A 25317-nucleotide genomic window follows, 5' to 3' on the forward strand; every position below is an offset into this window, starting at 1 on the left:
GCGACTGCGAGCTGCGATGTCTGACCGGCCGGGAGCTCCTCCTACTTGTAAGTGAAAGGTCTGTGCGGCACATTGCTTTTAGCACAGACCTGTCACTTACAAGTAGGAGGAGCTCCCGGCCGGACACACATCGCAGCTCGCAGTCGCAGGTAAGTATAATGCTTGTATTTATTGCTAAGTAACCATGGCAGCCAAGACTGCAATAGCGTCTTGGCTGCCATGGTAACCAATCGGAGCCCCAGCGATTTAAACTGGGACTCCGATCGGTACTCTCCGCTGCCACCAATGATGGGGGGGGGGGGAAGAGGTGAGACCGCACTGGGCACATTTATTAATACTTGGAATCCGCACTGGCCACCAATGATGGGGGGGGGGGGAGAGGTGAGACCGCACTGGGCACATTTATTAATACTGGGAATCCGCACTGGCCACCGATGATGATGGGGGGGGGGGGGGGAGAGGTGAGACCGCACTGGGCACATTTATTAATACTGGGAATCCGCACTGGCCACCAATGATGGGGGGGGGAGAGAGGTCAGACCGCACTGGGCACATTTAATACTGGGGAGGGAGGGGGGTCTGCCCCCTGCTGCCTGGCAGCCCCTGATCTCTTATAGGGGGCTATGATATGCACAATTAACCCCTCAGGCGCAGCACCTGAGGGGTTAATTGTGCAGATCACAGCCCCCTGTAAGAGATCGGGTGTTGCCAGGCAGCAGGGGGCAGTCATGTACATCGTTCTCAGTATATTCTAACTAGAAGCGTCCCCATCACCATGGGAACGCCTCTGTGTTAGAATATACTGTCGGATCTGAGTTTTTCACGAAGTGAAAAATCAGATCTGTAGAAAACTTTACTGGGAATCCGCACTGCCGCACTGGCCACCAATGAATATAGAGGGAGGGGGGCTGCACTGGTCACATAATACTGGGGAGGAAGCCTAATTTCCAGGAACGGAATCCGCATAAAACGGATGACATACGTAATGACATACGAATGTCTTCCGTTTTTTGCGGATCCATTGACTTTGTATTGGTCCAGGATCCGATTTTTGCGGAAAAGAATAGGACATGTTTTATATTTTTTCGGACATGCGGAACGGAACAACGGAAACGGACAGCACACATTGTGCTGTCCGATTTTTTCCAGGACCCATTGAAAATGAATGGGTCCAGATCTGGTCCTGATCTGTTCCTGAAAAAACGGAACAGATCAGGAAAGAAAAAACGGACGTGTGAATGGACCCTAAGTGCTGATAACTTTAAAACACTTTGACTTATCCAGGCCATTCTGAGATTATTTTTTCGTCACATAATGTACTTCATGACACTGGTAAAATGAAGTAAAAAAAAATTCATTTTTATTTATAAAAAAATACAAAATTTACCAAACATTTGTAAAAAATTGCAAATTTCCAAGTTTCAATTTCTCTACTTCTATAATACATAGTAATACCTCCAAAAATAGTTATTACTTTACATTCCCCATATGTCTACTTCATGTTTGGATCATTTTGGGAATGATATTTTATTTTTTGGGGATGTTACAAGGGTTAGAAGTTTAGAAGCAAATCTTGAAATTTTTCAGAAATTTTCAAAAACCCAATTTTTAGGGACCAGTTCAGGTCTGAAGTCACTTTGCGAGGCTTACATAATAGAAACCACCCAAAAATGACTCCATTCTATAAACTACACCCCTCAAGGTATTCAAAACTGATTTTACAAACTTTGTTAACCCTTTAGGTGTTCCACAAGAATTAATGGAAAATAGATTGGCGTTTTTATTTTTTGTTATTTACAACATTCATCTGACAGGTTTGATCATGTGATATTTTTATAGACCAGGTAGTCACGGATGCGGCGATACCTAATATGTATACTTTTTTTTAATTTATGTAAGTTTTACACAATGATTTCATTTTTTAAGCAAAAATCATGTTTTAGTGTTTCCATAGTCTGAGAGCCATAATTTTTTCAGTTTTTGGGCGATTACCTTGGGTAGGGTATGATTTTTCCGGGATGAGATGACAGTTTTATTGGCACTATTTTGGGGTGCGTGTGACTTTTTGATCGTTTGCTATTACACTTTTTGTGATGTAAGGTGACAATTTTTTTTTATTTTGCACAGTTTTTATTTACATTTTTTTACGGTGTTCATCTGAGGGGTTAGATCATGTGATATTTTTATAGAGTCGGTCGATACGGACGCGGCGTTACCTAATATGTATACTTTTTTTTTATTTATGTACGTTTTACACAATAATATAATTTTTGAAACAAAATAAAAATCATGTTTTAGTGTCTCCATATTCTGAGAGCCATAGTTTTTTCAGTTTTTGGGCGATTATCTTAGGTAGGGTCTCATTTTTTGCGGGATGAGATGATGGTTTGATTGGCACGATTTTGGTGGGCAAACGCCTTTTTGATCGCTTGCTGTTGTACTTTTTGTGATTTAAGTTGACAATTTTTTTAACTTTATTTGGGGAAAGTTTTTGTTTATTTTTACTTGAAACTTTTTGGGGGGAAAACTTTATTTTTTCAACTTTTTTTTTCACTTTACTTTTTGTCCCACTTTGGTACTTGAACTTTGGGGGGTATATTCCTTTACAATGCATTCCAATACTTCGGTATGCATTGGCTGTATGAGTAATACTGTGTGTATTACTCATACAGCTTCCTGGGCCTGTGAGATCCAGGGGGCTGGATCTCACAGGCTCTTCACCGGAAGGCAGCGCGATGCCTTCCTTAGAAATCGCGCTGCTTTCAATGCCATCGGGTCCCCCCAACAGCCGCATTGGGACCCTATGGCACAGCCGCCGCAACTGCAGGTAAAGCCGCAAACCGCAGGTCTGAATTGACCTGCGGTTTGCGGCGATCGCCGATACGTGGGGGTCACATGACACCCCCGGCGTTGTGACAGGATGCCGCTGAATGATTTCAGCGGGCATCCTGTTCCGATTAACCCCCGCCGCACCGCAATCGCGTTCTAAACCCATGACGTACCGGTACGTCATGGGTCCTTAAGGACTCGGGAAGCATGCCGTACCGGTATGTCATGCGTCCCTAAGGGGTTAAGAGAGCTATTTAGTTAAAGTCAAAAATGACAGTACCATATCATATTGCATGCTAGGAATCTGTCTGCTTCGAGGTCCCCTTCTCATAAGTATATATTCTATATATATATATATTTTTTTTACGACTGAACAAATCATCCAGCAACATTTAACTTCTGTTTATCTACTGGGTATTTACTGAATATATATCTTTACCACTAGGTGCAGAGAATTTTTTTTTTATAAAACATATCATAATTTGAAGAATGTTAATATTATTGCTGTTATTGTAGTATATAATATTTAATGTTTGTATGACATAAGGACTCAAAGATCATCAAAGCGATAACCAATCTGTAGTTCACCACCCCTTCTGACCCTGTGCTAGGCATAATACAGAACATCATTTTTGTCTGGGGTGCTCCTTTAATGTAATTTCTGTCTTAAATAAAGCCATACAGCTGAATAAAATGATTTTTTAACATTACATATACAGTGATCACTCAAGATACAATGGCCTCAGGATACAATATTTTCAACATACAATGGTCTTTTCTGACCCATCATAAGTTGAAACTAGACTCAGCATACAATGCCTCAGCTCCAACCAATCAAGGCCACTTCTCTGGTAAAATAGCTGGATTAGTTACTAGTTAGCAGCTATTCCTGACTGTTACATGTAAGGACGTGTTTTATCTGTCTTCATTATCTGCTTATTTTTCTTAAATACGCATTTTCTCTTATCTTGGATGACATTTTTGGGGCTTTGGAACCAATTACTCACGTTACAATGATTTCAACATACAATGGTCATCCTGGAACCAATTAATATTGTAACTTGAGGAACCACTGTATATCATGGTACATGAAATAAATTATTTGTGCATGTGTTTATGAAGTTTTTACTGTATTTTTAATGTTCTCCATTCCAGACAATTCTGGAAAATGCATTCTCTACTGTGTTGTAGGACGATGATGACCATGTTGTCATGAGAAGCGCCTTGGGCATTTGACCTGAATCATGCTGTGATGACCATGCTATGGTGTGAATTGTGTTGGGTATTTGATCTGAATCACAAGATGTGTGGCTTGAAATCACTTCCCATTAGGCTACTTTCACACCTGCGTTCGGGTGTCCGCTTGTGAGCTCCGTTTGAAGGGGCTCACAAGCGGCCCTGAACGCAGCCGTCCGGCCCTAATGCATTCTCAGTGGAGGCGGATCCACTGAGAATGCATCAGTCTGGCAGCGTTCAGCCTCCGCTCCGCTCAGCAAGCGGACACCTGAAAGCTGCTTGCAGCGTTCGGGTGTCCGCCTGGCCGTGCGGAGGCAAGCGGATCCGTCCAGACTTACAATGTAAATCACTGGGGACGGATCCACTTGAAGATGACACAATATGGCTCAATCTTCAAGCGGATCCGTCCCCCATTGACTTTCAATGTAAAGTCTGAACGGATCCGTTCAGGCTACTTTCACACTTAGAAATTTTTCTAAGTTATAATGCAGACGGATCCGTTCTGAACGGATGCAAACGTCTGCATTATAGGAGCGGATCCGTCTGATGAAACATCAGACGGACCCGCTCCGAACGCTAGTGTGAAAGTAGCCTAAGTCATACCAATCCTGCCCATAGGATCATTATCAGCTTGTTGGACGATGTTGACCATCGTCCAGGGGACCAATGATAGTTACAGTTAGCAATTCCTTCCTGACTCCAAATTTGGAGTCCAGAATAAATCACCGGATCAATGTCCTATCTCCAGAAATCTAGTATACATAACCTTCAATATTTTTACATTCACATTTCCAAATTTGGAGTCAGGAAGGAATTTTTCTCTCTTAAAATGGGGCAATTGGCATATGCCTCATGTTTTTGCCCTTTTCTGGATCAACATGATAGAATTATAAGGTGAATTTCATGGACCTGTGGAGATTTAAAGGGGTTATCCGAGATGATAAAAAGCTCCCTCATATGTGGTGCCCCTCACACTGAATATACTTATCTGGCTCCTGCTCCCTGCGCCACTCCTGGTTCCTGCACCGCTGCTTCTCCCTGTGCGCGGATGAAAACATCCTGTGTCGGGGGGAAGCATATTGGCAGGCATGGATGGGGATGAGCCTCCCTAGCATCATCCCTGATGCTCATGAGGCTCGTCCCTGTCCCCGCCTGCCATTGGCTGCTCCCCTCCAACACTGGATGTTTTCATCCGCGCACAGGGAGAAGCTGCAGGGGTGGTGTGGGGACCAGGAGCGGCGCAGGGAGCAGGAAGCCAGGTAAGTATATTCAGTGTGAGGGGCCCAGCATATGGGGGCAGTTTATAGCCTTGGATAACCCCTTTAATTTAGCTTTCCGGTAAAGTTAGAGTGAAACATGGAGTATCACCTACTTAGGCTACATTCACACGTCCGAATTTTTCTACATCCCGATTTTCGGTCCGTTTTTTGCGGATCCGTTGTTCCTGAAAATGTTTCCGTATGTCATCCGTTTTTTGCGGATCCGCAAAAAACGGAAACATGTGAAAAGTCAAATCCGACAGTATATTCTAACACAGAGGCGTTCCCATGGTGATGGGGACGCTTCTAGTTAGAATATACTGAGAACGGTGTCCATGACTGCCCCCTGCTGCCTGGCAGCACCCGATCTCTTACAGGGGGCTGTGATCCGCACAATTATTGTGCGAATCATAGCCCCCTGTGAGAGATCAGGTGCTGCCAGGCAGGAGGGGGCAGACCCCCCTCCCTCCCCAGTATTAAATGTGCCCAGTGCGGCCTCACCTCTCCCCCCCCCATCATCGGTGGCCAGTGCGGATTCCTAGTATTAATAAATGTGCCCAGTGCGGCCTCACCTCTCCCCCCCCCCATCCTTGGTGCCAGTGCGGATTCCCAGTATTAATAAATGTGCCCAGTGCGGTCTCACCTCCCCCCCCCCCATCATTGGTGGCAGCGGAGAGTACCGATCGGAGTCCCAGTTTAAATCGCTGGGGCTCCGATCGGTTACCATGGCAGCAAAGACGCTATTGCTGCCATGGTTACTTAGCAATAAATACAAGCATTATACTTACCTGCGACTGCGAGCTGCGATGTCTGACCGGCCGGGAGCTCCTCCTACTTGTAAGTGAAAGGTCTGTGCGGCGCATTGCTTTTAGCACAGACCTGTCACTTACAAGTAGGAGGAGCTCCCGGCCGGACACACATCGCAAGCTCGCAGTCGCAGGTAAGTATAATGCTTGTATTTATTGCTAAGTAACCATGGCAGCCAAGACTGCAATAGCGTCTTTGCTGCCATGGTAACCGATCGGAGCCCCAGCGATTTAAACTGGGACTCCGATCGGTACTCTCCGCTGCCACCAATGATGGGCGGGGGGGAGAGAGGTGAGGCCGCACTGGGCACATTTATTAATACTGGGAATCCGCACTGCCACCGATGATGGGGGGGGGGGGGAGAGGTGAGGCCGCACTGGGCACATTTATTAATACTGGGAATCCGCACTGCCACCGATGATGGGGGGGGGGGGGGGGAGAGAGGTGAGGCCGCACTGGGCACATTTATTAATACTGGGAATCCGCACTGCCACCGATGATGGGGGGGGGGGGGAGGAGAGGTGAGACCGCACTGGGCACATTTATTAATACTGGGAATCCGCACTGGCCACCGATGATGGGGGGGGAGAGGTGAGGCCGCACTGGGCACATTTAATACTGGGGAGGGAGGGGGGTCTGCCCCCTGCTGCCTGGCAGCACCCGATCTCTTATAGGGGGCTATGATATGCACAATTAACCCCTCAGGCGCAGCACCTGAGGGGTTAATTGTGCAGATCACAGCCCCCTGTAAGAGATCGGGTGCTGCCAGGCAGCAGGGGGCAGTCATGTACACCGTTCTCAGTATATTCTAACTAGAAGCGTCCCCATCACCATGGGAACGCCTCTGTGTTAGAATATACTGTCGGATCTGAGTTTTTCACGAAGTGAAAAATCAGATCTGTAGAAAACTTACTGGGAATCCGCACTGCCGCACTGGCCACCAATGAATATAGAGGGAGGGGGGCACATTTAATACTGGGGAGGAAGCCTAATTTCCAGGAACGGAATCCGCATAAAACGGATGACATACGTAATGACATACGAATGTCTTCCGTTTTTTGCGGATCCATTGACTTTGTATTGGTCCAGGATCCGATTTTTCAGGACAAGAATAGGACATGTTTCATATTTAAACGGACATGCGGAACGGAACAACGGAAACGGACAGCACACATTGTGCTGTCCGATTTTTTCCAGGACCCATTGAAAATGAATGGGTCCAGATCTGGTCCTGATCTGTTCCTGAAAAAACGAAACAGATCAGGAAAGAAAAAACGGACGTGTGAATGGACCCTTAGAACTAGTTTTACGTTCAATAAAGGCATTCCAGGCCCTTCTTCAACTTGTTCGATGAAACAAACATCACAACATAAGAGTTCAATATTCATATTACTGTTACAGTAAGGTATCTCCAGCTATGATGATGGTGAAACTTTCTTTCCTAAAGGCTAGATGATGCCCTCCTGTCATAATTACAGGCCTAGGTATAAAAATATCATTAGATATTTAGTTCTCTGCACCGTCTATTCATACATTTGCAAATTGTAATTTAAGCTCCCCTAAGCCATCCTTTTCCCAGTCAACATACTTCTTTCCCCACAATGCACCTCCTAGGTCCAAGAATGTATACTAACCCCTGGCTCACCCACCCAGTTCCTGAATCAGTTTGCTACCTAGCTTCCCCATTACCTGTCTTCTGAATTAACAACTCTGATTTTGGGTGACTTTAACATCCTTATAGACAGCCCAATCTCATCATCTGCCTCCCAGGTTCTATCTCTAACCTCCTCTTTTGGCCTTTCACAACTTACTAATTACCAGGCATATAAAGATGTTAATACACTTGACCTGTTTGTCACTTCACTAATTCTCCTCTCCCACTCTGTGACCACAACCTTCTGTAGCAAATCATCCACCCCAGCACCTTATTGCACATTCAGGAATCTATATGCTATTGACCTTCAGAAACTTAAAGACACTTTACAGTCATCATTGTCTTCAATCTCTTCCCTCTCCTGTACTGATCTCTCTGCAAAACAATACATTGATACCCTCAGAAGCATCCTGGAAAAAGTACTGCCCCTACACTTAGAACCTCCCAAAATTGAAGGAAACAACCCTGGCACACACCTCAAACTCGCTCCAGGAGCGCTATAGAGAACGCCTATGGAGAAATGCTCATAAACCAGAAGATTTCCTCCATTTTAAGTTTATACTACAAACCTACAAATCTGCCCTCCACCTCGCCAAACAGACCAATTTCACCTCTCTCACCTCTTCACTATCCCAAAAACTATTTGACATTTTTTCCCTCCCTCTTCTATCCTTGTGGCGCTCATCACTGATCTCTGTGCCAAGGTTCTGCCCACCTACTTGAAAGAGAAAATTGAAAACATCTATCATGAAATTAGCTTCCAGTCTCCAAGCATCATCAATCTCCTTCCCCCTGCACTTCCTCTGGTACTCTTTCTACATTTGACTCAGTCACAGAAGAAGTCTCCAGGCTAGTGACCCTATTCCCTCACACCTCCTCTAGTCTCTTTCGATTCTCTCTCTCTTCTGGCATCTTCCCCTCTTTTTCAAACATTCTGTCATGACCCCATTACTGAAAAAAAGTCTCTTGACCTATGCTGCAGAACTAACTACATACCTGTCTCTAATCTCTAATCTCACCATCACCTCTAAACTTTTGGAATGCCTGGTCTACTCTTGCTTTATTCACAGTCTCTCTGCTAATTCAGTGATTGGGTTTGAGGTGGCTCAAACACTATGTTAAATCCCCTGGACACTGTTGAAGTGTCACCACGTGTTGCTGCTCCCTGGAGGGGATGGAAAGGCATGGTGTACCCCAATTGGAAGTAAGCCCAGAGAGTCAGGCCTTGCAGTAAACCTCTGTTGTTCTTTTCTGGAGGAACTCAAGTGCAAAACAATACAGGTAATACACTGAGCTGACTTCTCTAGTCTCCTCTCAGAAGGCAGATACCCTGTCCAAAGGGTTGGTGGCTCAGGGTCTGTGCCTCAGTAGTCATGCAGGGCAGTGTTGGATTAGGATGCCTAGGGCGCATTAGTAATATTGACTCTGGGTACCCACTGCACAGATACATGCAAATATTATCTACAAGATGACTGATTGCGGGGGTCCCTGCAGCGACTTCAAGAAGCCGGGTCCCTAGGAAACAGGAAACCTGTCTTGCCTGCCTCCATACCTACAAGTTCTCTCACCCACCAGATGCATCTATAATAATAAACTGAGTGATTTGTTAAAGTATTCAGTTTTCTATATGAACATAGGCTGGTTGAGATGCTGTCTGTTGCCTATCTGTATATAGTGCAGTCACTCGGCAGTTCCATGTACCACTTCTGAAGGGGATGAAGGAAGAGGGGCCAGGATTTACCTGTTCCCCTATGGGCCAATCTAAGCCTAAGGAAGGGTATCCCTGTCTCAGTTTCTTCTTCTTGTCACTTATGCAGTCTGGCAGAGTCTCTCTTACTAAACACTGGTCTCTATTAGCAGACATCTAGGGATTCTGACTGCTGTACTTTTATACAGTTTCTAAATGATCTAGGACAGTCTGGTAGGAGGAGTGAGGCTGGAGAAGCAAAGCCTAACAGAAACAATATTGCTGTTCAAGTCGGTCATAGACTTGTATTGGGCCTCAATACAAGTAAATTGAATAACTAAGCAGTTACCTAAACCAGACAGTCAGAGGTTCGCTGTGTCTGTTTTTTTCCTCCAAAACTCAACTCTTCATAGTCCCTTATGGCAGCAATGTAAAATTACTAGTTTCTAAGTGTTCATACTGGAAAATCCCAAAGTCTGTCGGTATTAGCTGGCTGTGCATTAACCCTTTCCATGGTGCAATGCAAATACAGTGCAACAATAGTGCAAATGAACTGTATATATTATGGACAGGACAAATGGACAGGATATATTATAATAAACAAATAAAATGCAGTTCAACAATATAAAACAGTATAAGTGTCAACAACAGCATAAATAATAGTACAAGTCAACCCTTTAAAGTGCCATGAAGTAGGGAGTTGATGGTTTTGTGTAGTGGCACTAGGGGCAAATGTTCACAAACGTCCAAACTCCAAGCTACCCTTTCTCTAAGGCACTATACTAACTCTTTCCTTGACTCCTTATAATCTGGTTTCTGCTCTGTACACTCTAAAGAAACTGCCTTTACCAAAGTGTCCAAGAATTTATAAAGATGGTATACATCTGATTGATGAACTTCTGATTATACATGTATTTTATTGGTGTTTACTGGTCTATTGTATGCCGGGATGGTGTTTTTTCTGTCCCTTCTCCCCTTTTTAACGGCAATATATGTAACAATTATTATGTAACAATAAAGTATTTTTTCATAATTAGTTGTTTAGCAGCTCAAGTCCTCTTTTGTTTTTTTTTGTTCTCTGAAATGTGCAGAGTCCACCACTTGGAAAAGGAGGGACTGTAGCACCAGCAACTTGGCCAGGAGCACGTTCAGATTCTGCGCCGTTGGATGAGTGCTTCCATACTGTTGCTTGGCAATTGCTTCGGTTATCGATTGCTGAAAAAATGACTGACGAAGCGTATGAGGAAGAGGAGCAGGAGCATCAGCACCAGTAGATGATGGGAAGGACAGACAGCTCCCTTCGGCTGAGGTGTTGGAGTCTTGACTTCAGGAAAAGGGGTGCCGGCCACTGGGTGATGATGCAGCTGCTGCGGCAGGCTGGACCACTATATTAGCACCACGGTTCTCCCAGGCCACTTTATGGTTACGCTGCATGGCACCCTGGCCATGCTTCACATTCTGCCCACAGATTCGGCAAATGGCCATGTTTACCTCCTCAGGTGGCTTGACAAAAAACTGCCGGGCCGCCGAGTATGGCATTTTTCCTCCAAACACTCCGCGCTGACTGCCTGCTACCACTGCCTTCATGAACCCTTGCACTGCTACTTTCCGGGCAGGTCTACCCCGGGCACGTTTGGCTCCCAACCTCCCACTGCTGCCACCCTGCTGACTCACGGCCACGCTACGACGTTGCTGGATCAGCCGCTGCCTCACGTGCAAGCTGCTACTTTCTTCTCCTGATGATGATGAAGCTCCTTCTTCACCCCGCTTCCAAGTGCGATTGGCTACATCATCATCATCCGCTACTGTCTGCACATCACTGATGTCCCCCTCAACTTTCTCTGCGCCAGGAGCCTGACCGCTTGCAACACTAGCTCCCATGTGACTGTCATCATCACTCCTTGCCTGCCTACCGGAGGAAGCGGCGGATGTCTCTTTCAGATCTTGGCTGGGCAGTAGCTGCTGACTGTCCTCTAGTAGCTCGTCCTCGCTGAAAAGTGGAGCCGAGTCTACGGCATATAATACTTCTTGAGCTGAGGAGACAGAAAAGGACAGAGGCAGGTTGAGGACAGGGGGGCACAGGGCCTACTCCTGGGCCATGCCAACAAAGCATCGTGTCAGAAGAACCCACCGACTCTTGGCTGGGGTGTCTGATGTCAATTGAGATGAAGTAGAAGACCAAGTCAACCACCCAAGCACTGCTGGGTTGCTGGTCAAGACACGACTGCTAGATGACACTGGGAGATCAGGACTCTCGTTTCGACTCCTGCTGCCACCCCTTCTTCTGCTACTATTTGTGCCTGCGCCAGAAATATTTGGGCCACTGCCTGTTCCCTTTGAAGGGCCTGTCACTTGTCTGTCTGGCATACTGCAAAATAAAATAATTAAATTAAATTAAAAGTAAATTAATACACCCCAAAAATCGGAGTAGAACAATGTAAGTTCACCGCAAAACGTCTAATAAGACGTAGGTTTTTTCTTATTAATACACCACAAAAATGTCTCTAAAACAATGTACGTTCATTGCAAAACGGCTAATAAGACGTACTATTTTTTCTTATTAATACACCACAAAAAATTCTATAAAACAATGTATGTTCACCGCTAAAAGGCTAGTAAGACATACTATTTTTTCATATTAATACACCAGAAAAATGTCTATAAAGAAATGCACGTTCCCTGGAAAACGGCTAATAAAACGTATGTTATATTCTTATCACTACACCACAAAAATGTCTATAAAACAATGTAATAAGACGTACTATTTTTTCTTATTAATACGCCAGAAAAATGTCTATAAAGAAATGTATGTTCACCGCTGAACGGCTAATAAGACATACTATTTTTTCTTATTAATACACCAGAAAAATGTCTATAAAGAAATGCAAGTTCACTGCAAAACGGCTAATAATATGTAAGTTTTTTTCTTATTAATACACCAGAAAAATGTCTATAAAACAATGTACGTTCACCGCTGAACAACTAATAAGACATACTTTTTTTCTTAATACACCACAAAAATGTCTTTAAAGAAATGCACGTTCACCGTAAAATGGCTAATAAGACGTACGTATAGTATTAATAGACCGCGTAAATGGCTGTATCACACAGCACTTGCACCCCAATAACAAGTAAGGTTTATGAATTACTGAGCTATCATATAGTGCAAACCTAAAATCAGCAGTATAACAGCAATTTTTCGCATAAAACTTAGTTCTAATACTGTACGGAGCAAGAGCTCCGTACAGTATTAGAATGTATTGGCTCTGATGAGCCGAAGTTAAGTTCATAAATTAATTTGTACTGTAAAAAAACATTTCCTGAACTTGGGACAGTAATAGAACAAAGTTTTATGCGAATCGACTTCAGATGTTTCATACGAATTCGAGTCGCTCATCCCTAGTTACCACGAAGCATGAGGAAATTCGACTTTTCCGGAAATTTGGATCGAATTCCACTTCGTCAACTTCTATTCGCTCATCTCTAGTTATCATCCTTGATGATGAGTTTGTTCACCTTCCTCTGTCTTGGCCCAGAAGACCACTATGAAGGCTTCTAGCCATGACTCATCTCTACACACAACCCTCCATCCTGCTTCTAACCTCAGTACCCTTTCAGTGACCCTACACAGTACTAGGGCCCCATTTGTGGCCCACAAAGTAAAAATTTCTCCGCTGTGCCCACCACAAACTGATAGCTGCACAGTATTAATTTCCCCTTTGTACACCCAAAGAGTAAAAATACTCCCTTTGTAATAATGCCCCTTAGAAAGTAATGAAGAGAGAAGTTGTGGTCTGCAGTCATCAGCCATTATTTCATGACTGTGTTGTTAATTCTTCAATTCACTTCTTACTGACACTGTACTTTGGGCAGCAGTGTAACCTGAATCATCTTCCCCTGTCTCTTTCACTCTGGCACTTGAGAGCACCAAAGAGCAGGAGACCTTGCTTAGTAACAATTGCAGCTGCTTTTCTCCCTATAACTACTCCACTGCTATTATAACAAGAAAAATCACTGTAATATACAATAAAAATATCACAAAAGGCTATAAAATGACATTCCCATTTTCTACTAGAGGTAGATATGTTACAGGGGTGTATTTTAACTGGGCAGTACCCAGATTAAACATGCATACAATAGTGATACTAATACTTAAAGCACACAAAATCAGGGTGTCTTGAGATTATAGCTAGACTTGTGTGGCATACATCTGGAAAACATGCTTTGGCATGTGTTTCTTGGCTTACATGACTAAGGCCTCTGAGCGGCAGCTATACATTATTGTGGCTCCCAAAAGGCACCCTGATATAAAAGATAGATATATCAGCCATGTTTACGTTTCAGAATCCTTTTATGAATTATTTATGCATATCTGTATTTCAAATGCAAAATAGAGCCCTTTGGATTAAACAAGAAGCTGGCCCTGACAAATAGGGTCATTTAGGAGGTATGATGTACTGTACTCTGTTTACCTGTTTAGTCTATCAATCCCTGCCCTTAGTCCTGTAATTAATATTTGAATCATCATATTATTTTTTTTAAAGAAACATTTCTTTCATATTTTCACGTCGATGCCTATGCATGCATTACAATTGCAGTATTTTTCAAGATTATTGGTGTATTGTAAGTCCCTCGCTGTAGCTTTTACCATAACTTTGTTACCTGACCTCTGCCTGTGACCTTGACATGAGTAATTTTGTATCTCGTTTGTCTTTTTTGGCTGACCTTGGTCTGCTTTCTCATCTGTTTGAACTGTGGCTTTGCGCTTTTTCTCTTTTCCTCTAGCTTCCCTTATTCTGTCTATCTGGATCCATAGGGAATATTTGAAGGTTTTATGAATTAAACTGAAGACTACTGAAGCAGAAGAATGGCAGCTGGGTTTTGGATTTTCTTGGTGATATATAGGATGACTAAATAAACCTTGTAGCAAAATTTACATCAAGGGGTAGACCTATCCTGTTTCAAGAGGTAAGTCATATTAGGCACAAATGAAGTATGGCTGTGGACTCCAGAGAAAAGACATTTGGACACCAGGAAGCATCTTAAAAGGGTGTTCCCTCAAAAAACAAACAAAAATAAACTTCTATGGTACGTCAGTAAAAATGCTAGAAAAGTGTGATAAAAGTGAGTATACTTGGCTGTTCACAAAGCCTACTGATCCCTTTTTCCTGGATCCCAGCTGTTGGACCTCCCTGATTACACTTTTATCTGTTGTAGACAATTCATATGCACATGCTGTACTAGAGTTCATGGAAATAATAAAGGGAAGTTTGCTGATGGGGACCCCACTTGGGGTACTGCTACAAAGAGTCTGTCTCCCATTCCTGACAGTGAAACTCCCTTAACCAACTTATCATAAAAGTAATATTAGGTAAGAAAGGGGATGTCCAAGCTAGAGTGGAGTGTATGGAACTAAATGTAATGAATACATCAATAGTACAGGTGAATATGAGAAAGAAACAGACATACATGCTGCCAAAATGTATGGGGAGGGAATGAGGAGTAAACTGCTAGATGGAGAAAAAGGCAAGTAAAGTATTAGCTGCACAATTACAACACTGTTAATTTGTTAACTGTAAATTCCTATATCCTGTCTGATATTCCAAGTTTATAGGCAACTTAAAGGAGTAGTCCGGGCTTTTACTATTGATGACCTATCCTCAGGATAGGTCATCAATATCAGATCAGCGGGGGTCCGACACCTGGCACCTTTGCTGATCAAATGTAGTCGGCGCATGCTGTCTGCACATGCGGCCTCCCTTCTCTCTTCCTGTTTGCTGCTTTGCCATAGACAGCAGTGGTGGACAAGAAGAGAGAAGGGAGATGGCATGTGTGCACAGCATACGCCGTTTCCTCATACAGATGATCGGACCCCTGCCAATCTGATATTGATGACCTATCCTGAGGATAGATCATCAATAGTAAAAGCCCGGGCTACCCCTTTAAACCTGATTTATACTATCTACATGTTCACCATTTTTCTTATTCCGTATGGCCTCAGAATTGCTTTCCACTTCCATTAGTACTTTGTCTTATCTAAGATCTGATAACCCTCAAAACATTTTTCACATAGTTTTAGTTAAAGAGCTCTCCCCATAAGCCCTTGAGTCCTATTTTTACAATATATTTCTATAAAAAAATTCTTTTACAGTTTAGTAGATATAATAACTACCATGGTCACCATTCTGGATAGAAGTTAGGAGCTGTTGCTAGTGGAGACAGTTACAAGCCATCATTATGATAGCATAATAATATTCTGGTATAAGAAGAGGTCTAGCTGTATTCTCTGCGGATTTTCCACATAATCAAGATATATACTGTTACTATGTGACATGTTTGTAGTAAAATCTGACTAAGGAGTAGTTCTTACCAAAATGGAGATAAAGATGACTATTGAAATTACAAACAAATGAGTGCAACAACCAAACAATCTCAAATAGCAGGTAAGCACTGTTTGTATTTCCATTGCATATTAACCACAAAAGTCTGAACTTTTTGATATTGGTGTTCAAGTTTTGTGTTATTAGAAAGGGACTATTTCAGAGAAAATTGTTCACAGCAATCAATCAGATTTACCTGGGTTTTCTAGAATATATACATTGAAGGCAGGGGCAGAATGGCCATAGACCTTACAGGGAAATTTCCCGGTGGGCTGATGCCCAGGGGACCGACCAAGTCCTGCTTTCTGCCGCTGGCTGGGTACATAATGAGATCTCAGTAGTAATTAATGCTGTGAGAATCAGGCACTCATATACACGGCCAGCGACTGCACATGCCCTCCTGAATTTAACTTCTGGGGCCTGGATCTCCCTCATAGGCCCCGAGCTCTATATCTTAATCAGAGCCAACTGGAGGAGGACAGAAAATGGCATGTTTTGATGGCCACTACAGTGGGCAGCTTTTAGGACAATATATTGTGCTTTAATGTGGTATATGGTTCTGATGGGACAGTATTTTGCACTATGGTATTGCTGACCCTGCCTACTTATGTTGCCCCATCTTTTGTCAGTTTGAACCCTCCTACAACAGTAACCAGTGGAACTCTGCATTTACACAGTTGGTTGCCAAAAAACACTGTACTATTGCCCCAGAGCACTTTTGCGTACAACGCAGTATTACCTATTTGATAATTAAGCAGTGAAATACTGCATTTCTACAGTTGTTTGCAATAAACACTGGTTTCGGCCTACATAGCAGATCTGAGGCCTACCCTGTATTTCTTTCATGTGAAGTAACCAGTGGAACTCTGCATTTACACAGTTGGTAGCCAAAAAACACTGTACTATTGCCCCAGAGCACTTTTGCGTACAACGCAGCATTAGCTATTTTAGACGTTACCTGTGAAATACTGCATTTCTACAGTTGTTTGCAATAAACACTGGTTTTGTGGTAGATTGCACATTTTCGGTGTACGCTGCGTTTCTGACAGTCAAATTAAACCGTTATCTTCTGCAGTTAAATTGTTGGTTTGAAAATTCAAACTTTTGGTGATAGTGAAGTAATTGTATTTAATTGCTCTGTTACACTGTTGTGTGACCTAAAGAAATGTATTCTGTTTATGACACGGGCACTACCTTACTGTTAAGGAAATTAATTGTTGACTATTGGCAGTTTAATTGACACCTGGTGGGTGAATGCAAATAATGAGGAGAACATCAAATAAGGGACGTGGACATGGTCGTCGTGGTGTTGGTTGAGCTCCTGTTGCAGGGAGAGGACGTGGCCATTCTGCGCCAGCTACACGTCCAAGTGAAACACCTTCCTCAGGTGAGAGTAGGCACCAGAACCTGCAGCGTTATTTGGTAGGCCCCAATGCCGCTCTACGGATGGTGAGGCCGGAACAAGTACAGTCTCTAGTAGATTGTGTGGCTGACAGTGGATCAAGTTCCTTCATGTTATCTCCCACCCAGTCCTCTGCAGAAAGCTCAGAATTGGCTCCTGCAGCCCATGCCCATCAGTCTTTCACCTCACTCCCTTGCAAATCAGCCAAGCAGTCTGAGCCCCAAGTCATGCAGCAGTCTCCTGGCAGGGTTTCCCAGGGCCATCCACATAGCCCTGCCCCAGAAGTGGAAGACATTGAATGCACTGATACCCAACCACTTATGTTTCAGGATGAGGACATGGGAATACCACCGCAGCACGTCTCTGATGAGGACGAAACATAGGTGCCAACTGCTGCGGCTTTCTGTAGTGTGCAGACCAACAAGGAGGGCAGGGGGGAAGACTGGGTGGAAGATGATGTGGAGGACGATGAGGTCCTAGACCCCACATGTAATGAAGGTCATGCTAGTGAGGGAGCAGGGTGCAAAAGCAGAGCGGCTGTCTCGAAGACAGTACGCCTGCTACTGCCCACCGTACCCAGGGACCGAGCACACCAAAGCCAGCTCCAAGGAGTTCCCTGGCATGGCAGTTCTTTACACAATGTGCTGATGACAAGACCCGAGTGGTTTGCACGCTGTGCCATCAGAGCCTGAAGCGAGGCATTAACATTCTGAATCTAAGCACAACCTGCATGACCAGGCATCTACATGTGAAACACAAGCTGCAGTGGAGTAAGCACCTTAAAAACCAAGAAAGGGCTCAGGCCCCTCCTGCTCCCTCTTCTGCTGCTGTCTCGGCCTCTTCCTCCACCTCTGGAGTAACATTGTCACCTGCCGCCCAGCAAACAGAGGATGTGCCACCAACACCACCACCTTCGTCACCAAGCATCTCCACTATGTCACACGGAAGCATTCAGCTCTCCATCTCCCAAACCCTGGAGAGAAAGCGGAAGTACCCACCTACCCACCCTCAATCCATGGCCCTTAATGCCAGCATTTCTAAACTACTGGCCTTTGAAATTGTGTCATTCCGTCTGGTGGAGACGGACTGTTTCAGACAGCTGATGGCGGTTGCTGTCCCACAGTATGTCGTTCCCAGCTGCCACTACTTTTCCAGGCGAGCCGTCCCTTTCCTGCACAACCAAGTGGTGGATAAAATCAAGTGTGCACTGCGCAACGCCATCTGTGGCAAGGTCCACATAACCACAGATACGTGGACCAGTAAGCACGGGCAGGGACGCTATATCTCCCTAACTGCACACTGGGTAAATGTAGTGGCGGCTGGGCCCCAGGCAGATAGCGGTTTGGCCCATGTCCTTCCACCACCAAAGATCGCAGGGCATTATTCTTTGCCTCCTGTTGCCTCCTCCTCCTACTCGGATTCCTCCTCCTATTCTACCACCTCCTCATCTGGTCAGCGAAAGACCTTCACCACCAACTTCAGCACAGCCAGGGGTAAACGTCAGCAGGCGGTTCTAAAACTGATGTGTTTGGGGTAAAAAACCCACACCGCGCAGGAGCTGTGGAGGGGTATAGAAGAACAGACCGATGAGTGGTTGCTGCCAGTGAGCCTCAAGCCCGGCCTGGTGGTGTGCGATAATCGGCGGAATCTCTTGCCTGGCGCATTTGCTGAATTTGGTGGTGCAGAAATTCATTAACAACAACCCCGACATGTCATAGCTGCTGCATAAAGTGCGGGCTGTCTATGCGCGCTTTCGGCCTCATCCTGCTGCTGCTCGCCTGTCTGCGCTGCAGCGTAACTTCAGCCTCATATGCGACGTGCCCACCAGGTGGAACTCCGCCTTGCATATGCTAGAGATACTGTGCGAGCAGCAGCAGGCGATAGTGGAGTTTCAGCTGCAGCAAGCACGGGTCAGCCACTCTGTGGAACAGCACCACTTCACCACCAATGAGTGGGCCTCCATGCGAGACCTGTGTGCCATGTTGCGCTGTTTCGAGTACTCGACTAACATGGCCAGTGGCGATGACGCCGTTATCAGCATTACAATACCACTTCTATGTCTCCTTGAGAAAACACTTAGCATGGCCGAAATGTGGAAAAGCTTTGTCACCTTGCCACAACAACCGGCACCACCAGCTGATATGGAACATCTTAGCAGGAGGCAGCATTTGAACAACATGGTGGAGCAGTACAGACAAATGCAGCCGCCTGTCCACAGGCCTTACCCAGCGATTGTTATATTACAGCGCAATTGCTTGTTGTTGTATTTTTTATATTTCCCACTCTTTTGGGGTGTACCTTAATAAAAAAAACAGTGTTGGCTACCTCGTCTTCCTCCACCGCCGCTTCCACCTACACTGCTACGTCCCCCGCCTCCTCAACCTTCTACTCCATATGGACCTCCAAATCAAGATTTTTTTTTTTATTTGTACGTATTTTATTTTATGTCATTTCACTAATTTGTCTGTTACATTTTCAGGTGAAATTCACCAATTTTTGGCTGTAATATACCCTGCTCTACCTAGTAGACAGGTAAAAAAAAAATCACAAATTTGTCTGTTACATTTTCGGGTGAAATTCACCAATTTTTGGGTGTGATATACCACTGCTATACCTAGTAGACAGGTCAAAAAAATTCACTAATTTGTCTGTTAGATTTTCGGGTGAAATTCACCAATTTTTGGTGTGATAAACCACTGCTATACCTAGTAGACAGGTAAACAAATGTCACTAATTTGTCTGTTACATATTCGGGTGAAATTCACAAATTTTTGGCTGTAATATACCACGGCTATACCTAGTAGACAGGTAAACAAATTTCAATAATTTGTCTGTTACATTCTCGGGTGAAATTCACCAATTTTTGGTCTGATAAACCACTGCTATACCTAGTAGACAGGTAAACAAATGTCACTAATTTGTCTGTTACATTCTCGGGTGAAATTCACCAATTTTTGGTGTGATAAACCACTGCTATACCTAGTAGACAGGTAAACAAATGTCACTAATTTGTCTGTTACATATTCGGGTGAAATTCACTAATTTTTGGCTGTAATATACCACTGCTCTACCTAGTAGACAGGTAAAAACATTTCACTAATTTGTCTGTTACATATTCGGGTGAAATTCACAAATTTTTGGCTGTGATATACCCCTGCTCTACCTATTAGACAGGTTAATAAATTTTACAAATTTTTCTGTTACATTGTTGGGTGACATTCACCCATTTTTGGCTGTGATAGACCCCTGCTCTACCTAGAACACAAGTTAATAAATGTCACTAATTTTTCAGTTACATTCTTGGGTGACATTTTAAAATTTTTGCCGTGAATAACCCCCTCCTCTGCATAGGTAACAGGGCCCGAAATTTTTAAAAATCATCTGTTCCATTGGTGGGTGACATTAACCCATTTCTGGCGATGAAAATCCCCTGCTCTGCAGAGGTGACAGGGACTTACATTTCTAAAATTTGTCTTTAATTGGCCCTTTCATTCGATCCTTCTGCTTCAATAGCTTCTCCCACATTTACGCTCGATCACATTGCAGCTATTAACCTGCCTTGGATGTGGTCTCTCTTTCTCACGCTCCCTCTCCGGCGTGGAACCCTGATTCGCCGATAACCGTGATCAATATGGTAGGCGCAGAAAAAAGAACATCTAAAGTTGAGAGAGAAGATATCCAAATGGATGGTGGACGTCACGGGGCACCTCTGCATAGATGACAGGAACATCAATTTAAAAAAATCGTCTTTTACATTGTCAGGTGACATTTTACCAATTTTGCCGGATAGAAACCCTTGCTCTGAATAGGTGACAGGGAATTAAATTTCAAAAATTCTTCTTTAATTGATGCGCGGCACCTCCTTTCATTCAATGCTTAAACTTTAATAAGTTGTCCCACATTTGCGCTTCAATAGTTTGTCCCACATTTCCGCTCTATCATATTCAATTTGAAACAATTAACCTCCCTTGGATGTGGTCTCCCTTTCTCACGCTCCCTCTCCGGCGTGGAACCCTGATTCGCCGATAACCGTGATCAACATGGTATGTGCAGAAAAGAACATTGAAAGTTGATAGAGAAGATATCCAAATGGATGGTGGACGTCACGGGGGCACCTCTGCATAGGTGACAGGGACATAAATTTCAAAAATTCGTCTTTAATTGGCCCTTTCATTCAATCCTTCTGCTTTAATAACTTGTCCCATATTTCCACTCCATCACATTGCAGCCATTGACCTCCCTTGGATGTGCTCTCCCTTTCTCACGCTCCCTCTGCCGGCGTGGAACCCTGATTCGCCGATAACCATGATCAACATGGTAGGCACAGAAAAGAACATCGAAAGTTGATAGAGAAGATATCCAAATGGATCGTGAACATCACGGGGACGAGTGACATGGTGGGGCAGTATGTGTGCACATGCCTATACGTACTGACTGATGGGTCTCCCCCCTTCAACTTCTGGGTCTCCAAATTGGGCACATGGCCTGAGTTTGCCCTTTACGCCTTGGAGGTGCTGCCCTGCAGCCAGTGTATGGTCTGAACGTTTGTTTAGCATGACTGGAGGGGGTTATCACAGGTTAAATTTCCCAATGTTTTGGGGTGTACCCTAATTTAAACAAAAAATAATAGTTAAAACAAAAAAAACAGTGTAGGCTACCTCCTCCTCCACCGTTGCTTCCACCTACACCGCCACATCCACTGCCTTCTCAACCTCCTACTCCATATGGACCTCGTCCTCCTAGATCAAGATAATTTATTTTTATGTATTTTAGGTTATTTTAAGTCATTTCCCTATCCACATTTGTGTGCAGAGCACTTGCCATGCTCTTAACCACATTTTGCTGTCATTTGCAGCCCTCTAGCCCTTTCCAAGACTTTTTTAGAGCCATTTTAGTGCTCAAAAGTTCGGGTCCCCATTGACTTCAATGGGGTTTGGGTTCGGGCTCAAGTTCGGGTCCCAAACTTGAACTTTTTTGTGAAGTTCGGCCGAACCCGTCGAACCCGAAAATCCAGGTGTCCGCTCAACTCTAATCATGAATTCTTGAATTTATGAACTTATGGCGAATATCTGGCCAAAAATTTACAAGATATTGCGAATTTGAATATTGCCTTTTCCACTTATCACTAGTCCTCAACTCAGCAGAAAGAAACTATTGTTCCTTCCCTTCATCTATTGCTCCTGATACTGCTCCCTGTGACGTGTTTTAGTCATGGGATTTCTGCGCCAATGTCCTCCTCATCCTCCACCTTGTCCTCAGCTTCCACTGTATGCATGGTTCAGAGTGGTCCTCCAGCATACCACCTTTGCAAAGCACAGTGTTGTCACTCGGTTCTGCACCTGGTCGAATGGCCTGGGCGACCAGAGGCACACCAGGGAGGAACTGCTCTGCCTCATCAACCAATAAATCAAATACTGGCTGTCTCCTCACCAACTGGAGATAGGAACCATGGTCAATGATAACGGGAAGAACATTCTGTCTGTGCTGCATCAGGGAAGGCTGAATGTGTTCCCTGCATGAAGCACTTCTTCAATCTGGTTGTCACCTGGTTCCCAAAGTCTTCCACCTAACTGAAAGATTCTTGAAAATGTGTAGGAAACTGTGCATTCACTTTATCCACTTTTACCCTGCAAAACACGCCCTCCTTGAGTTGCAAAGGCAGAATAGTGTCCCCCTACATCACCTCATATGTGACGTTTCCACATGTTGGAACTCCACCCTCCATATGTCGGACCAACTGTATGAGCAGAGGAAACCTGAGACTGATTTCTTGATGATGCAGACAGACAGCACTACTTCCTGATGTAACTTTGACGTTAGACAGTGGCAGCTCATTTGTTACACCTGCTGTTTACGCAAGCCCTTTGAGGAGGCCACTTTATTTGTCAGGCGTCAGGACTAAGGGATGAATGATATCATTCCACTCCTTCATGTCCTGTAGGAGATTCTGATAAATCTGACTGGCGAGGGGACACAAGATGTGGCACCTACATCTCATGACCACCTGAGCCTTGTGGAGGCTGAACTGGCACAGAAGGAGGAGGAGGAAGAGGAGGAGGACATAAATGCCCAGGAATTCTATACAGAACTAAGTGGTTTATCTGCCCAAGTGACAGAAGAAGAGCACGAAGAGGAGGAATAGCGCCGAGTAGGATGATGCAGATTGCCTTGAAAAAACGTGGCAGTATTCAGTGGAGATAGAGGCAGGGAGTCCCTCCGAGTCCCTTGCGAACATGGGCAGATGCATGCTGAGTTGCTTGCGTAGTAACAGCCGTATTATGACCATTCGGCAGAGGGATGACTACTGCCTCTCCAAGATATTAGATCCTCACGACTGGTCCAAAATGGGGGCCTTTTTTTAACACCTTCTGAGAGGGATGAAAAACTCAAGTACTATCGAGACATCCTTTGTAGTCGGTTTGTCGCTGCCTATGCGCCCCATTGCCCATCTTCACGAAGGTCTAACCGGGGGGACTTTCTGAGCTCATACTCCACTGCCATGACTGCTGGAGGGGGGTGGGTGGTCAGGAGCAGCAACATCAGCAGCAACTTAAGTCTTGAGTCTCTGATGAGCACTTTTCTTCACCCGCCTCCATCACATAGTATGTCTGTCTTTGACCCACTCCTGTTTTTGCCTTACTAGTACTGATCAAATGCTAACCAAATACTGATGGTGCAAAGGCGGACGCTCAAACTACAGGATCCACTTTTTTGGGCTGTTTTTTTGATGGATCAGAAGAATAGAAAAATAAACAGTGACATAAACAGTGCCTGGTAATTCAGTTATTAAATAGTGTGCCATACCCACATGAACTGTGTCTGCAACTGCAGTTATTATATAGTGTGCCATAACCCCATGTAATATGCCTGGTGCTTCAGTTATTATATAGTGTGCTATACCACAATGTAATTTGCCTGGTGCTTCAGTTATTATATAGTGTGCCATACCCCCATATAATGTGCCTGGTGCTGCAATTTTTATATACAGTGCCATACCCCTATGAAATTTGCCTGGTGCTTCAGTTATTATATAGTGTGCCATACCCCCATGTAATGTGTCTGGTGCTTCAGTTATTATATAGTGTGCCATACCCCCATTTAATGTGCCTGGTGCCTCAGTTATTATATAGTGTGCCATACCCCCATGTAATGTGCCTGGTGCTTCAGTTATTATATAGTGTGCCATACTCCCATGTAATGTGCCTGGTGCTTCAGTTATTATATAGTGTGCTATACTCCCATGTAATGTGCCTGGTGCTTCAGTTATTATATAGTGTGCTATACCCCCATGTAATTTGCCTGGTGCTTCAGTTATTATATAGTGTGCCATACCCCCATGTAATGTGCCTGATGCTTCAGTTATTATATAGTGTGCTATACCCTCATGTAATTTGCCTGGCGCTTCAGTTATTATATAGTGTGTCATACCCCTATGTAATGTGCCTGGTGCTGCAGTTCCTATGTACAGTGCCATACCCCCATAAAATGTGTCTGGTGCTGCTGTTATTATATAGTGTGCCATTCCCCCATGAAATCTTCCTGGTGCTGCAGGTATTATAAAGTGTTGAGCGAATCAAAGTATCCCAATTGAACTTAGACCCGAATTTCTGGGAAAATTTTATTAGCTGCGGTCATCTTGATTGAAGATCCCGCACAAAAATCTTCAATGAAGATGGCTGCAGTGGCCTTTTTGCGCACAAGATGAGTATTATTATAATTTTTTTAACTGATTAACCCTTGAAAGTCATCATTTTTATCTCAGATGCCGCGATCAGCGATGAACGCGGCATCTGAGGAGTTTAATGACGGGGTGGCGCAATCGCCGATCCCCATAATTGCGCCCGCTTCTCACAAAGAAATGCACTTCGTGATGTCATGAAGTGAATTTCTTAGTGAAATTCACAGAAGCAGCCTAATCAAATTTTTGTAAACTTCACTCATCTCTAATTATATAGTGTGCCATACCCCCAAGAAATGTGCTTAGTGCTGCTGTTATTATATAGTGTGCCATACCCCCAAGAAATGTGCTTGGTGCTGCTGTTATTATATAGTGTGCCTTAGCC

The 25317-nt window shown here is 44.2% G+C and overlaps 1 long non-coding RNA gene across 1 annotated transcript in view; it reads left to right on the forward strand.

Moving 5' to 3' along the window:
• LOC120993458 overlaps positions 1-25317 on the forward strand; it is a 69767-nt gene that overhangs the window by 16573 nt on the left and 27877 nt on the right. The window contains exon 2 of the long non-coding RNA XR_005777268.1: positions 14258-14440. This is a non-coding gene — a long non-coding RNA (uncharacterized LOC120993458). The remainder of the gene's footprint in view (positions 1-14257; positions 14441-25317) is intronic.

Source organism: Bufo bufo, chromosome 3 (genome assembly GCF_905171765.1).
Source record: "Bufo bufo chromosome 3, aBufBuf1.1, whole genome shotgun sequence".
Lineage (NCBI taxonomy): Eukaryota > Metazoa > Chordata > Amphibia > Anura > Bufonidae > Bufo > Bufo bufo.